Source organism: Schistocerca cancellata, chromosome 1 (assembly GCF_023864275.1).
Source record: "Schistocerca cancellata isolate TAMUIC-IGC-003103 chromosome 1, iqSchCanc2.1, whole genome shotgun sequence".
Taxonomy (NCBI): domain Eukaryota; kingdom Metazoa; phylum Arthropoda; class Insecta; order Orthoptera; family Acrididae; genus Schistocerca; species Schistocerca cancellata.
In genome coordinates, this window is record NC_064626.1 from 592,472,322 (window position 1) to 592,486,394 (window position 14,073).

At 42.0% G+C, this 14,073-nt stretch overlaps 1 long non-coding RNA gene across 1 annotated transcript; it reads left to right on the top strand.

Annotated features, from left to right (window-relative positions):
- Positions 1-557: 557 nt before the first annotated feature.
- LOC126161910 (uncharacterized) lies at positions 558-13,715 on the top strand. The gene is made up of 3 exons (XR_007534972.1): positions 558-696; positions 12,701-13,015; positions 13,161-13,715. It is a non-coding gene; the product is annotated as an uncharacterized LOC126161910 (long non-coding RNA).
- Positions 13,716-14,073: the final 358 nt, after the last annotated feature.

A 14,073-nucleotide genomic window follows, 5' to 3' on the forward strand; every position in this document is an offset into this window, starting at 1 on the left:
TTTAAAGAACATCTTCCAATAAAGGACGTAGGAACACGGGGGTCAGCGTTTGCAGAACATCTGGTGCAAATGGCTCATACACCTAAAGCTTTACGTGACATAGAGCTACTACATCATGAAGTTAAGGGATATAGACTCGACACGCTTGAGGAACTACACATTTATGCACACATAATTACAGATAAAGGCAACTTATTGAACGATCAACTGTATCTAAAAAATAGGGCATACTTCGAAGGCTTCCAGTCTATATTAGGTTTACAATATTTCATAACGCATGTGACAATTACAGTTTTTGTAATTATAGATCCTTTCTACAGATGTTCGTACGAGATTGTTGGTCTGTTTATAAGGCTCTGAAGTACAATGTAAAACGTAGTCATGCTGGATACTGTAATTAACTTACAATAGTAAAGTATAAAATTAATTCATAGCAAAAATGTTATCTGACGCGTGCGTAATAAGTGTGTGATTGTACACGTCTCGCGCATGCGCGCCGCCCTCTGTGAGGCAGACCGCGAAGCCCTCGCGGTCCGCAGTCTCTAGTCACACGACGAGGCCCATACAACGGGCTTAAAGTGAATTTGCTACAGCGTGTTTTAATGGAAGTGACATAACCTTATGGTTATGCATCAAGTTTTATAAAGTGACTTAGGACATGGCTTGTTTTAGGCAAACATTTAAATAATATTTTAAGTAAGTACCACACGTTGCATCCCGTAGGATGACCATATCTAATATAATTTACTAGCACATTATAATATTAACTTTTTGCAGGTTCTGAAGAAGACGTTATTACTAACGTTGAAACCTAGGTAAACGATAAAGTTAACCTGCAACTGTAGGCTGTATATTCTTATATAACAACTGAATAACAGATGTACATTTTCTAATGTTCATAAACCTGGTGCTGTGCCGCACGTGAACTGGGCGGTTTTTTTAGGTTACACCTAACGGTGTTCCGAAAACTACTGACTAAACACAGCTGGCGGGGGCGTGTTCGTTCCCGTTAGAAGTAGTTTATCTCGTAGCGAAATTGAGGTACATAGTTCCCGTCAGTTAGTGTGGGCAGAAGTCTTTCTTGGCAATCGGAATAAAGTACTAATTGGATCCTTTTACCGACCTCGCCTGCAGGGAAAAACGAGTGTTATCAGTTAAGCTTACTTGCTTCTTCTTTTCCCCGCCAGTCCATCAGCACTGACGTTCATACTTACTGTCTTGCAGTAGGGAGTGTTGACATAGTACATCTTGACAGCTTTACCCTTTGAGGTTTCTCTCATAAGCGGTTGAACTATTTATCGATCGCTGCAAACGTATTTTTCGCGACCTCTACTACGATTATTATTATTATTTCTTACGACGTCTTCATCACTCATTGTCAAGATGAAAGTGCAGTGAGAGAGTGCTGTGCATTTATATATAATCTGCAATCTAGCGAATAACAAAACATACTGAACATTATAGGTAGGTCAATAATCAAACGCTAACATTTCATAAATAGTTCCGTGATGTCAAGGGCGCGGAGGCTCGAGGCGCACGGGGTGTTCGTGCACAATTTGCAGAAGCGCAGGGAGGGGGGGGGGGGGGGGAGGGCACGCGAATTGATAGTATTGATGTCAGAGAAAATGAAATGCACGCGAACTGCAGTCGAGTCTCGCTCCCACGAATTGAGCAGGGGCGCTCAGGTTGGGAGGTGTCTCATGCAGAATTTGCAGAAACGCAGTGGGGGTGGGGAGGCCCTCCCTTCCTTGACCGTGGCAAGCAGCAGGATTTTGTGATACCTAGAATAACCTTGGAGATAAAGAAGTGTTGATGCTGACATCAGCGAAATATGAAATGCGCATTTGTGTCAGCTGCAACACGACCCCAAAGGTCATTTGAAGGTTAACTCTTACCCGCAGCGCCCTACTACTACTGACTTGAAACTTCCTAGCGATTTAAAACTGTTGCCGGACCGAGACTCGAACTCGGGACCTTGCCTTTCGCGGGCAAGGTGGAGCACTTGCCCGCGAAAGGCAAATGTCCCGAGTTCGAGTCTCGGTCCGGCACACAGTTTCAATCTGCCAGGAAGTTTCATATCAGCGCACACTCCGTTGCAGAGTGAAAATCTCATTCTGGAAACATCCCCCAGGCTGTGGCTAAGCCATGTCTCCGCAATATCCTTTCTTTCAGGACTGCTAGTTCTGCAAGGTTCGCAGGAGAGCTTCTGTAAAGTTTGGAAGGTAGGAGACGAGGTACTGGCAGAAGTAAAGCTGTGAGGACGGGGCGTGAGTCGTGCTTGGGTAGCTCAATTGGTAGAGCACTTGCCCGCGAAAGGCAAAGGTCCCGAGTTCGAGTCTCGGTCCGGCACACAGTTTTAATCCGCCAGGAAGTTTCATATCAGCGCACACTCCGCTGCAGAGTGAAAGTCTCATTCTGATACTACTGACTTCTTTGAGTCACCGACAGCAAGGAGCCAAAACAGTTTCCGTTATTTAGCTGAAGTCACGTAACCCTTTGGGCACGAAAGTACGGAAATTTCACTGAACAGACTGCTCTGATTAGCATATTTCGGGAAAATATTGATAAATTGGGTACGTTCTCCAGCTGGATACACGGACAGCTCTTACTGTCATTGTGTGGGCGGACGATCCAGAAAAATTGTTTCTTATCGTTGGATAAATGCTGGCAAGATGTTTTGGCTGGCTCGCCAAGAAGCGGTGAATGTTACGAGGGAGGACAGGAAGAGCTAAAGAGACTCTTCGCCCTCTGCTTGCAGGAGGAACACCTCGATTCTACTCTCAGATATTAGTTTCCAACTGCAGAATGAATAGTCATTATTTTGTTTACAGTTCCAACTGGAGCAAGCTGTGAAGTCTGAGTTAGGTAGCATTTCGGATTTTAAAGGCATCGTATTCGACAAAATCACAGCCTGGAGCAGGCCTTCGATAATGCAGTGATTAAAGAGACAGCCTACACTACACTTGTCCGTCCTCTGCTGGAATATTGCTGCGCGGTATGGGATCCTTACCAGGTAGGATTGACGGTGGAAATCGAAAAAGTGCAAAGAAGGGTAGCTCGTTTCGTGTCATCGCGCAATAGGGGCGAGAGTGTCACCGATATGATACGCGAGTTGGGGTGGTAGTCACTGAAACAAAGGCGGTTTTCTTTCTGGCGAGATCTATTTACAAAATTTCGATCACCAACTTTCTCTTCCGAATGCGAAAATATTTTGTTGACACCCACATACGTAGGGAGAAATGATCATCATTTTAAAATAAGAGAAATCAGAGTTCGAACGGAAAGATGTAGGTGTTCCTTTTTGCCACGCGCCATTCGAGAGTGGAATGGTAGAGAAGTACTGTAGTATGAAAATGGTTCGATGAACCCTCTGCCAGGCACTTAAGTGTGAACTGCAGAGTAACCATATAGATGTAGATGTAGACTGTGCTATGCAAGCGCACCTAACGAATCAACTAAAATACTGGAAGTCAACGTAACGATGCAATTAAATATAGTAAGGTACGCCGTCGGCTTCGGCGGCTGTAACTCACGATGCGCTCGGTGAACATAGAGATTTCATGATTGGGAGGAAGCCGCCCTTCTGGCATGCATAAATTTGAAACTCAGATTTTTGGCAGTCACTGTCGTTGCATTGCGGAAATGGATCAGTTATGCTTAGAAAAGCGGTAACTTTACCTATGTGTTCCTTATCTTGTATCTCTGTCAACCATAGTTGCTTGTAATTGTTTCACATACCTGTGAAAATCTTTCACAATGAATAGGATAGTTAAACGTGTTTGCACTGTACTTCAGTGCAACTACTACAAATGTTTATGTCAGGTTTTGTAATAAACAATAGAATTTATGGTAATTTTAGATTAGGTAAGTATCTTACCTGGTAACAATATTGAATTGTAGTGTCACAATTCCGCAACCCTTTTGAAATCTGTAGGGCCATAATTTAGCGTTAATTAAATATTCCTAAGTAACAATTAATAATAGACAGTTGTCATTGGATATCTACATATATACAGTTTACATATATAAAGCTGTAGGAGGTGGAGCAGCGCACACTATCAAGGATCGCAAGCCTCACATTGACCCACGGGACAGTGTTAAAATAGTCGCTTCTTCTGTACCGCGACCTAATGTCCTGTAATAATCCAGCTACTTTCAACAGACTCACAAATCGAATCACTGATCTGGACAACGAACACCTTAGTCAGGTAATACACCGTCGTCGACCTTTTTCTACCATCTCCTTTATAAACAACACAGGATCACAGTATAACGTCAAACAGAGTGAGGCGACCCACAATGACTGTGCACTTCAGGCATCCGCTGGAAGAAAACACAATTTATTATCTTGTAGTAACCCTCGCCACGTACGCTTCGCTCACCAAACGTTACCTCGAGCTGAGTTGCTGCACCACACCCTGCTAGTCGGCTTCTTCTTACGGTGTCCCTGTAAACTCACCTAGCAGCAACACCCACCTCGAACACTACCGGTCTACTACAGACTGGTTTACAATGAACGTCAACGAAACTGAACGTAACGTCAGGCGACGTAGCCGTCAAAAGATGGTGTGTTCACACTAGACGGTACGTCAATTAGACTTCAGTTCGCTTGGCCCAGTACCGAATGACGAGAGTAAGTTTATGAGATACCATTTGTAATACAGATGGTCTGAATACACTCGTAGCATCAGAATTAAAGCAGTAATTAAGTTTGTTAATAACTAAAGAAAACTTCATAGCAGATGTTGTTAATAAAATTTGTATTGTAAACGGCTGAGAAAAGAAACAATAGGGAAAATGTTGTGCAAACATTTCAGATCATATATTTGTAACGTAACACACAGGGGCTGTTTACCTTATCCATTGTGTTTTCTTTGACCAAGTACTAAATAACATAAAAAGCAACTGTATTTTTCTCCTTCAAGAGACCTTAATGAAAATTGCTTCATCTACATCTACATGGCTACTCTGCAATTCACAGTTAATTGTCTGGCAGAGATTCAGAGATTCATCGAACCACATTCAAGCTATTTCTCTCGAACAGCTCGCAGGAAAAAACTTTTATCACATTCCGTAACTGTTTTAAATTTTTCGGTAAAACTTAACCAAAAATTTATGTCTCAGTTGTGGATGAGATTTTTCGCAACGAATGTCGTTTTCATATTTTCTTACACATCTACACTGCATATTGTGAATGGAAATCAAGGGCGATTAACGAAATTTGTACTTTTTACATTTTCTTGGCGGTGATAAAATACCCCTCCACTCAGTGTAAACATTACGGAAAATACGTTGCTGTTGCTAAGTGTGGGCTAAAATATATTTTCAGGATCTGTACCCTGCCTATACATTAGAACCTGTTTAGAAAATAAGTAGTTAACAAAAGTTAAACACATTTGAAAAATTTGTTTCGTTTTTTTAAATTTTTTTGGCGGTCGGCACAAAGTACCCCCTCCCCCTTGTGTCTTACCGCTGGTGTACTTCACATACGGTCTGAATCTCTTTCGATTTTCTACCAGGTTTCGAGACAGAGTCTCGTTTTGGAAACAATTACAAGCATTTCGCATTGAAGTATGCATTATCTTTTGAGCTTCGGTAAAACATACTCAATTTTGGAGATTTTGTGTTCTTTTAAATTTGGCATGCTGTTTTCGTTGCTTCTGCAAGAGTGTTCTGACCTGTTTTGCGTAACATGGGGTAACAGAACGATCTCTATTAATTTATCTCTATACAGAGTGGTCAGGAACAGTCCGGAAACTCGTAAGGACGTTGCAGAGCAGGTTGTGCTGGCAAATAATTGTTAAGAAAAAAGTTTGATACATTGCGCCGTTTCCGAGTTAATTGGTATTAAAATTCACCAATCATCGATGCGCACGCAAATTCAGTTGGCACGCCAGAGGCCATGTCGTCAAACGTGTTCTTCGTTTAACTCCCTAAAACCGATTAGGAGAGTGATACAATAATTGGTGGTTACGGGACAGTGGTGAGGACTGAACCCCAGCCAAATGCTGCTGTGAGAACAACTAAGAGTAATTAACTATCTGGCTCCCGGAAAGCGTGCAAAGTATCGAATTTTTTTTCTTAACTGTTACTTCCCTGCACAACCTCCCCTCAAAATCCTTTCAAGCTTTTCAGCATATTTCTAACCACCCTGCACATAAAAGGAAATGTCCTGACTGACTCGACATCTCCCAGCAAAAATCGTTAATGACAGAAACTCGAAATTCGGGGAGGGTGTTGATCTTATACTGTAGGCATCGTTTAAGAAGGGTGACACAGGGGAAGAAAGATTTTTTGAAAATATGTCACTATTAAGTCAAACTTGAAGCCAGAAATACGAAGATTGGGATTTGGTTTCCCGATCAGAAATAAAAAATATGTGTTTTAATACTTTTGGAAATCGAACCCCTAAGGAGGTTATTTAGTGGGTGAAAGCTTTTTCGGAAATAAATCATTATTAAAGCTACATCTATGAAAACTGACATTTGATTTCTCGGTTAGAAATAAAAGAAAATGTGTTTGTGTCGTAGGAAATTTAGCCACTAATGGGGTGAACTCATCATCACACAGCCCAAACAGCGAAGGATAGAAACTTGAAATTCCGAGAGGGTGTCGATCTTATATTGTAGGCATCAATTAAAAACGAATTTATCGAAATTCCATTCCTGAGGGTGTGAAACAGGGGATTAAAGGTTATTTCATAGATGGCCAATGGGCGTAACAACATAAAAATTCAATTAAAGGGAAAAAATGAGTAGACCACACAGTCTACACTAGAGAAGCAGCTAGTGCTAAGCTAGTTATGTATATATCTCTCACCTTCCGTCGATACTGTTTCTTTAAACTGAAGTCACTTATGGTCTCCGCAAACGTAATTAGCTAGAAGGAGTGGAGATTGTCTCTTAGGAGAGGTTCAAACGACTTTTATCTACTTTTATAAAGAGGTACATTTTGCTTTTATTTTTGGTAGATTTGGATGTTACGAGATTTTTGGCATTATAGACATAGATACTATAAGTGAAATACAGAATTTTTACGTGGTTTCTGCATCAGATAAAGACATTCAATTTGATATATGTTGGGAGTTAATTATCGACAAAATCGCAGAAAAACTCCGTTTCCCGAAGCTTAACATAGGAAACGCAATGCGATACGTAAGTTTGGAAAGATCCGTGCTCAAGCCTGGTACATTGACAATGAACGGAAGAAAGGTATTTCATTGAGTTCCATAGTTTTCGAGACATGACGTGATAAGTTTGAAGCTCGTTCCCAAACAAGAAATTTCATCACCTCACGCCCTAATTAAGTTCAAATGGTTCAAATGGCTCTGAGCACTATGCGACCTAACTTCTGAGGTCATCAGTCGCCTAGAACTTAGAACTAATTAAACCTAACTAACCTAAGGACATCACACACATCCATGCCCGAGGCAGGATTCGAACCTGTGACGTAGCGGTCGCTCGGCTCCAGACTGTAGCGCCTAGAACCGCACGGCCACTCCAGCCGGCAATTAAGTTCTTGATGTGATCAGAGACTCCTTAGAGATTCACAGCATACGTGAATTTAACATTTTTTTGCGGTTTTTTTTCTAGTAAACGAAGACTTTAAAGGGATTTTCTATCGTCGCGGGAAAGCGGAGTGGCGCGCGGGATTAGCCGAGCGGTCTCAGGCGCTGCAGTCATGGACTGTGCGGCTGTTCCCGGCGGAGCTTCGAGTCCTCCCTCTGGGATGGGTGTGAGTGTTTGTCCTTAGGATAATTTAGATTAAGTAATGTGTAAGCTTAGGGACTGATGACCTTAGCAGTTAAGTCCCATAAGAACATTTTTTGGAAAGCGGAGCGTTGTGGTGCCTGTCGGTAGGCAGTACCGTATTTGCCGTGACAACGTCGCAACCCAGGACCTTGAAGGTCGAAGGGTAGTTATTGTAGCTCAAGCGGTATAGCCCCACTGCTGGTATGGAGGCACCAGCGGGCAGAACGGCCAGGCACGCCTGCTGCCCCACTGCGCGTCAGCGCGGCGCGACGCATCGGCGCTCTTTCGTGGTGACCCGCGACACGCACGACGGACCTGCGTTGTGATACCCTGCTCTGGCGAAATCCGCAACACTATCGTTGTTGACGGGAAGGCTTCGAGACTAATACAAAATAAACAATGGCCGTTTATCACGCCAGAAGTAATTTGGCTCGTAAAAGTAGCGCGTGTGGTGATAGAGTTGGCGCCCTATCTCGGTTCTGTCACAAGCCAAAGGCAGCTCAAACAGAGGCCGCCTGCCCTCTTGCTCATCTCTTGGCACCGACAAAACCATTCCAGAGTAAAAACATTTGGAATCAGTGATGGATTTCTAAGTCACGTCTGACACTCCTTCTAGATCTTACAGAAGAAACGTGGGCACGCACAAATAAGCTCGCTGCCTTGAGTTACACAATGCTAACCATTAAAATTAGAACAGCAGGAAGTACGAGGTCTGTTCAAAACATTCCCGAACATTCGTAATTTCGTGCCACTGATGTGTTAGAGCGAAATGCGGTTGGCATCCCTGCACACGCCTGTGTTTGATGTGTAACTGCAGGAAGTTTCTTTGTTGTATGTCTGTTAACTGTTGTTCAGTGCTATATTGAGTAGAACGTTCTGTCACACAGTTTGCAAATTTCGACATGGCAGAGTTAGAGAAGCAACGCGCCTGCATTAAATTTTGCGTGAAAGTCAAGAAAACGTTTACAGAGACACATCAAACGATGCACGAAGCCTGCGGTGATGAGTGCTTAAGCCGTATTCGGTGCATCGTGTTGCCCCCAAGTTCGTCCCACTTCGGCTCGCAATCTGTGAAGAGCTTTTGGATCGCGCAAATGAGGCAAGTGATGAGACGTAGATCAACTGTTATGATGAAACTTCCTGGCAGATTCCAACTGTGTGCCGGACCGAGACTCGAACTCGGGACCTTTGCCTTTCGCGGGCAAGTGCTCTATATCCTTTCTCTCAGGAGTGCTAGTTCTGCATGGTTCGCAGGAGAGCTTCTGTAAAGTTTGGAAGGTAGGAGGCGAGGTACTGGCAGAAGTAAAGCTGTGAGGACGGGGCGTGAGTCGTGCTTTGGTAGCTCAGTTGGTAGAGCACTTGTCCGCGAAAGGCAAAGGTCCCGAGTTCGAGTCTCGGTCCGGCACACAGTTGGAATCTGCCAGGAAGTTTCATATCAGCGCACACTCCACTGCAGAGTGAAAATCTCATTCTGGGAACTGTTATGATGTTGACACCAAGGTCTAGTCTTCACCGTGGTCAGGAAAGGTTCTCCATAGCAAAAAAAGCTCATCAGGTCAGGTCAAGTGTCAAAGCCATGCTGATAGCTTTCTTTGACTTTGAAGAATTAGTTCTTCATGAATTCCTGACATAGGGACAAACTGTTAATCGATGGTGCTATCGGGACGTGTTGCGACGCCTGCGAGAAAAGTGGACAGGAAACAACCTGAAACTTGGTGAGACAGTTCTTGGCTCTTGCATCATGATAACGCACCCGCACATTCATCCCTGTTCGTGTATGACTATTGCAAGAAAAACGACGTCAGTGCGCTGCCTCACCGTCTGTACTCCACAGAGCTGGCCCCTGCGGACTTCTTTTATTTCCAAAGTTGAAAACGGGGTTGAAAGGACTAAGATTTATAACAACAGACGAGAGAAAAGAATACTTGCAGAGGGCGCTTCGCGCGATCCAGCAAGAGGCATACCAAGACTGCTTCCGGAAGTGGAAGCGGCGTATATTTTCTCGCTCGCTACGAGCAAATTTTTAGTCCTGCAGTTAAAATGAGCAGAATCTTTTCGTAGAAAATTTAAGGCAGTTAAATTTTGTACTGGAATACGTTTTCGCCAGAGGCCGTTGATTTCCAGTTATTCAAGAAAAGCGTATAAAAGTGGCCTTCAAACGCAACCCCTCTCTCATACTCAGCCCCCAAGGTGATAAGTTCTAGTATGCTGTTCATGGCACTCCCTCCTACCACTGTGCAAATATTTGCGACTGTAAGAGTTATTTCCTACAATCGACAGTTTTTGGTCTTCATTGACTGGCCTCATCACCGGTCTAGCTGAGTACTTAAAAATTGTAAAATTGATAGTTACCTAATTCTATCTAACAGTGTTGCGAATTTTAAAAGCATAAAAAACAATGACATCGTTGTATTCGTCAGGCCTTGTGACTACGAAACCACTGTGGTTGTTAGTGTTAAGTTTGTATCTAATTTCCAACTTCATTACTTTTAGAGAAATGTTTACAAAACTCGTTTCTTCTTTTCTTTCTCTTACGGTCATGTTTAAATTAATAACGTAAACGAAGTAGGCGACTGTGCTGGTGGCTTAGTGGCCCAGTCAATACAGACCAAAAAAGGTCCAATATCGGTAACAGATCGTGTAGTCGCAAAGCTTTGTACCGCGGTCAGAGGGAGTGCTACAAACAATATACAGTACTAGAAATTCTGACTGGTGAGGTATGAGTGTGGGATGGAGGTGCGTTTGAAGGTCACTTTTGCACATTTTTCTTGAATAGCTGGCTAACCATGGCCTCTACAGAAAATGTGTCCCAGTACAAAATTTAACTAAATGAATTTTTCTACAAAAAGGCCTCATTTTTTCTGTAGGACTAGTAAGCTGCGCATAGCGAGCGAGATAATATGGAAATCTGGCGCGTGTTTTACGAAGGCCGGCCATAACATTGCGAGTTGCATTAGAAGACGGCGCTAGGGGCAGCTTAACCATACTGTATAGTACAGAAGGAACAATACACATTAAATTTGTTGCTGTATAGGGACCGAAATTGAGGAGACAAATCTAACTCCTCTGATATTTCCATGTTATGGCAGTATGTGACAGTACATTCAGCTGTCTTATCGCTGAACTTTGACGTCCTGTGTTCTATAGTCTTACGCCACTCGAATCAAAATCTATGACATCATTGAGGTTAGGGTCATGAAACATTCCATACACGAGTGACCTGAAATCAGGAACTTGTGGTCAGTGGTCTTTAGTGAGGTGTACCTTATCATATTCAGGGCTTATCAAAAAGAATCATCCGATTTAAAAAATCATAACTATAATGTTATTTGAGATATGTGCGTGAGCAACATACTGTTGGAAAGAGTAAACTCTCGAGTTTTACATGGTTCCCACTAGGTAGCAGCACTGTACGCCCCTTCAGTTTTTCAGTAAAAATTGTGTCTGGACAACAGAAAGCGTTTTGTGTTCTACGTTTTGCGCAGTGCGGGTCAGTAATAACAAGAGTTCGGATTTTGCATATCATTTTTTTACGGTATGTGGTGTTGTATCTTTACGAATCATGATATTTTGGAGGTAATGGGACACTTTAAATTGAAATTTAAAATAAATATATTTGCATCTTTTTGGCGTTTATGCATATTATTGTCATAATTAGAGGAAATGGCCGTAAAGATACATATTTTTTACATTTATAGGTCATATTAAGGTTCATTTTGTTCCCTGACAACCCAAGAACCTCCAGAATATAAGGCCAATAAATTTCCAAAATGATATAATACGGGACGAGACGTCAGAATAAAAGCCTTTCGGGTAAACGTGGGTAGCTTATGGAGGGACATAGCCTTGTTTTTTCACTTAGGTAGCCTCTCGGATAAGGATGCTAAAGATTTGTGATGGTTCATTGATGCAAGATGGATTATCGGAGTAGACACGTGCTTCGGCATTTGTTGTCCGCAGTTAATGTGTGTTCAGGTCGCTCACCTGATCTCTGCAGTGCGCCGACAATGACCTACTACTTATTGTTGGTATTTCGGAATGTGAATAATTTTTGCATGTGTTTCGTGCTGTTCACATCGACTATTTGCTACCGTCTTCAAATTACGAATATGCCCAGGCCAAAAACCAATAATTTGCAAATGGATCGGGAGCGATTATGCTTTCAACTGTGTGAAAAAGATTATGCTGCCAACTGTGTGAAAAAGAGGTAAGTTCAATTTTGTTTTTTTTTTTCTTTTTCGATAATTTTTCCAAGAAGTTAAAACAATTATTAAGTTCATTTGTAAATTTGCGTGTACGTTTTCTATGTACGAATGGGAAGGAACAAAATAAACCTTTAGGAATTACCGTCGTCGTTCGTGCAAATTAAAAAAAAAAGTTAAATGTAGTGAGGGGATCGAAGTTCCAATTTTTAGATACTTATTTGTAGTCTTAATTCACTTTTTTGAGTGACCATATCGCAGGTATACACTGTTCTCTTACATTTATGTACAATTGTACGTACTTATTGATATTTATTCACTTCTCCAACGCTTTAGGTCAGGTATGAGAAAAAATTTCGACTGGATCAGCATAAAAAGACACCAGAACAATGTAACCAAGACATGGTAAAAACGTCACAGCAACCATTTATCTCCTCTTTTTCGAAGCATATGGACGACAAAAGTAAGTTCAATGAAGAACTTTGCGAGGCTTTAATAAAAGCAAACATCCCCTTGAATAAGCTGGAGTAGGAAGGATGAAGGACTTTCTTGAAAAAATACACAGGAAAAGATATTCCTCACGAATCAACGCTCAGGAAGAACTATGTGGACGCATTGTATATTGAATAATGCAATTTGTGACATCATATCCCGCGCCAGTAATTAGTTTTTCACACCATGTCCCGAGCCAACAATAAAATAATAAAAAATGTGTAAAATTTGTAAAATCCTTTGATTTTCTTTCAGGTGTGCTATGGAGCTGTGAAGATCAGAAACGTGGGGAGAACAAGGTTTTGGCCATTGTGACGGATAGTGCCGCATATATGCTGAAGGCCGCAAAGTGTCTGGGGGTGTTTTACCCTAAAATTATGCACCTCACGTGTCTGGCTCATGGCATTCATCGAGTCGCTGAAGAGGTCAGAGCCACATTGCCAGAGGTCAACAGCTTTCAAGACTGCTCACCATGACTGTCCTCTGCCACCTGAACCAGTCTTGACGAGGTGGGGAACGTGGATTTCAGCTGCAAACTATTATGCAGACAACCACAGAAAAGTTGAAGAGGTATGGATGCGTATGTGGTTCTGGATAAATTGAATAAGCAAAGAAAACGAACGCAACATAGAATTCCAATATTAAGCTTATTTCTCTTTACAGCAGTTTTCAGATTGAAACCGACATTCACTAGATTACTACTTTCTTCTTCCAGGTACTAAAGGGTTTTGAAGATAGCGAAAATTTAGCCATACCAAAAGCCATGGACGCATTGAAGAATTCCAGCGTGTTACACAGCCTATCTTTCATCCGAGCGCACTTGGGTGGCCTTCCAGACCTAATTGAGAAACTTGAGACTCGTAACAAGGAAGTTGCTAAGGTAGGCTCGACGAAGGACTCAAGACACAGAGCAAGAATTGGCCAGGTCCGATCGATGAGCGACTTAGAAGAAAATTGGATGCAGTTTTCCATAAAAATCCCGGTTGGCCTACGATTCAGAAGATCGTTCAGTTACCGGAAGAAGAGAAACGCTCCGAGATTCTAAATGATTTCACGTCGTCTAATGTCGCTGCTCTTAAATTTTTACCTGTAGTGTCATGTGATGTTGAACGATCATTTTCAAGATTGAAAATGTTATTATCTGGCCACAGGAAAAATTTTCATGTAGAGAATATGGAAAAATGTTGGTAGTTCAAACAAACTCTAATTTTTAGAATTTACCAAACTTATTGTGTATGTACCTATGTTATACTTCATTTTATTCATTGAATTGTAGCCATTATTGAAAATATTTGATGGTTATTCATTAATTTCCCAAGTAAGAAGCATATTTTAAAGAATTTATCCAAGAGAAATGAATAATTAAAGAATTTTATCTACATATTTAAAGGCAGATACTGGGAGTAAGAGCATATTTTAACTTCATATTTCGAGGAGTTTTGGCGCATATTTCGTGGGTTTTAAGTGCATGTCGATCCGAAAACTAGTAATAACAGTTCAGCGTGACTTTCGTACTAGATACGGCGCGGATCCTCCTACAGAACAGAGAATAAGGCGATGGCACGAACAATTCCGAGGAACAGGCTGTTTGTGTAAAGCCAAAGCGCCAGGCCGCCCCCTAGTGTTTG